The sequence below is a fragment of the Pteropus vampyrus genome, unplaced genomic scaffold, assembly GCF_000151845.1.
Source record: "Pteropus vampyrus isolate Shadow unplaced genomic scaffold, Pvam_2.0 Scaffold122, whole genome shotgun sequence".
In the NCBI taxonomy this organism is placed as follows: Eukaryota; Metazoa; Chordata; class Mammalia; order Chiroptera; family Pteropodidae; genus Pteropus; species Pteropus vampyrus.
The window spans coordinates 788,292-790,547 of NW_011888903.1; the positions used below are offsets into that span (position 1 = coordinate 788,292).

The 2,256-nt window shown below is 48.2% G+C and overlaps 1 long non-coding RNA gene across 1 annotated transcript in view; it reads right to left on the minus strand.

The window, feature by feature from the left end:
* Positions 1-1,225, minus strand: part of LOC111743780 — a 3,337-nt gene extending 2,112 nt beyond the window's left edge. The window contains exons 1-2 of the long non-coding RNA XR_002781873.1: positions 1,216-1,225; positions 762-765 (exon numbers count right to left, since the gene is read on the minus strand). This is a non-coding gene — a long non-coding RNA (uncharacterized LOC111743780). The remainder of the gene's footprint in view (positions 1-761; positions 766-1,215) is intronic.
* Between the last annotated feature and the right edge of the window lie 1,031 nt (positions 1,226-2,256).

The window sequence follows — 2,256 nt, forward strand, 5'->3', positions numbered from 1 at the left end:
GCAGATTTGAGCCTTCCTTTTAGAGACCTTGTAACCCGCTCTTCCCAGAGGCGATTGGGAAGTACATGCATTCCTTCCATGCATTCCTTATCCTTGGGTTTCCACAAGGGCAACTGATGCACTTCCCCTCTTACTGGAGACAACTTGGGCCAGGCTCCAGCAGGGTTATAAGGGGTTAAGACAGGAGGTGGTGGCGAGTCAATGGAGGCTGGCATGGATGGGGTCCCAAGAGAAGCTGAAGGGGCCGGGATGAACGGTTTGGAAGGAGAAGCCATCTGTTTGAAGGCCTTCGGAAGGGGCAGAAAAATGGATGCATAAGGCGGTGGGACTTCCTCTGGGTCTGCCAGCAACACAGGCTTCTTTTCCTTCAACTGACCTTGCGAGGGCACCAAGGCCCGGGCTAGGAGGACCCTATAATTCTCCTCTAGGCAGACTCTCAACCAAGGGGGTTGGGTGCGAACTATTGCCTCCCAACAATCAATATAAGGGAATAGGTCTGGGTGGCCAGGCTGACTTGAGAGACCTTTGCAATGGCTTCCCTATCGAGAGACCCCTCTGCTGTCCACCCAATGCCATAAGAGGGCCAGTCGATCTCACAAAAGGTGCAGAGTTTCTGTCGAGTGAGTTTAACTCCATAATCTCCTGAATAACCCTTTTTGAAATTCTTAAGGATACAACCTAAAGATATCTGTTTACTCTGTTGTCCACCCATCCTTTCAGCCGTGGTTAGTGTAGCACATGCACACAGAGATTCTCTTCACCTGTCTCCGGCCACTCCCCCCGGGGGGATCTTTCAGACGTCTCTTAGTAATTGGTGGGTTGATATAAACCCCCGAATCGGATCACTGGAGTAGACTCCTCACAGAGAAACAGTGACATTACCCTAAGCCATATGAGGTTCACCACAAAACCGCAGATAGAGGCTCAACTCTCACTTCATAGAAAGGCCACATGCAATCACACACCAAACACACTCTACCCTCCGCCCTATGTACCTGAGAGGTCACGATTTCCTCTAACAAATGTAGAATATTCAGATGGCCTTGGGAATTGATCAGATCTCTTTCTGTCCTCTAGTGGACAGGCTGTTCCTGGGACCTGGGTCCTTACTACTAAGTCAGGCGGTGCTCCTGGGCTGGTTCCTGTGCCTCTCAGGGTTCCATTGTGTTCTCAGAGCCACCACCCTGGTCTGCCGGAAGAGTCATCTTCCCCTACAGACAATAGGTCTGCTGACGTCCTAGGTGAAGTCTACTTCTCCCAGCATCCCAAAGACAAGGGAGGCGAAAAACTGCCATCTCTGAATCCTGGACGAGCCCCCAGAAATGTTGCGAGATTCTCAAACAGAGAGACGGGACACCGAGGCTATAAGCAGAAAGCAGCATTTGTTGATGCCGGCACCGGCTCAACAGATTCTTATCCAAAGGCTGAGCCCCGATTGTAACATTGTGGGCAGTTTTATATAATCTTATACTTCTGCATTCCTACAGAGCTATAGATATTTCATATAAGAAAGGAGAACATAAGGTGAATATTGACTGGCTGCCAAACTATAAAGAAACTGGCTTAATCGTTTAAGCGGGTTTTCGGACTGCCGCGTCAGCTGGAGGGTCCTGGGAAGGAGGTGCAGTCAGGAACTAACTTGTTTGAGCAGGAAATGGTCAAGCAGGGTCAGGCTGCCACACTACCATTTCTTTACAACCAGATTCTACAGCATGCCTGACTCTGCCTAACCTATTGGAAACAAAAAGCAGGAGTTGTAAAGTATATTTGCAATTAACATATGAGGTTTAAGAGGTCATGCTGACGCAGGACAGGGCAAATTTCCCCAAGTGACAGGGAGACCAAGCCCTGCACTGAGAGAAGAAGAAGGTCCTTTGGCAGAGAGTGTAGAAAGAATTCAACACATACACCAAAGTTGAAGTGAAAAGGAAAGTTTATTAGAAAAGGGGTAACACTCTAAAGTCAGAGTGTGGTCTCCTCTCAGAGGCAGAGAGTGAGAAAGACAGTGAGAGAGACAGAGAGACAGAGTAATATACTGAGAGGGACAGTGAGAATAGAGACAAGGATAGAGAGGGACAGAGGAAAGGTACTGAGAGAGACCCTGAGTGTTCAGGGAATTCAGTTTATATGTCATTCTTTAGTTCCCATTTCCTTTGATAAGGACATACGGTGAAGAAGGGGAAGGGTATGTAACATGAAAAGATAAGAATGCTTAAAGTGAAAGGCCTGCTGGCAATTCCTAGCCTTTAATGTGGC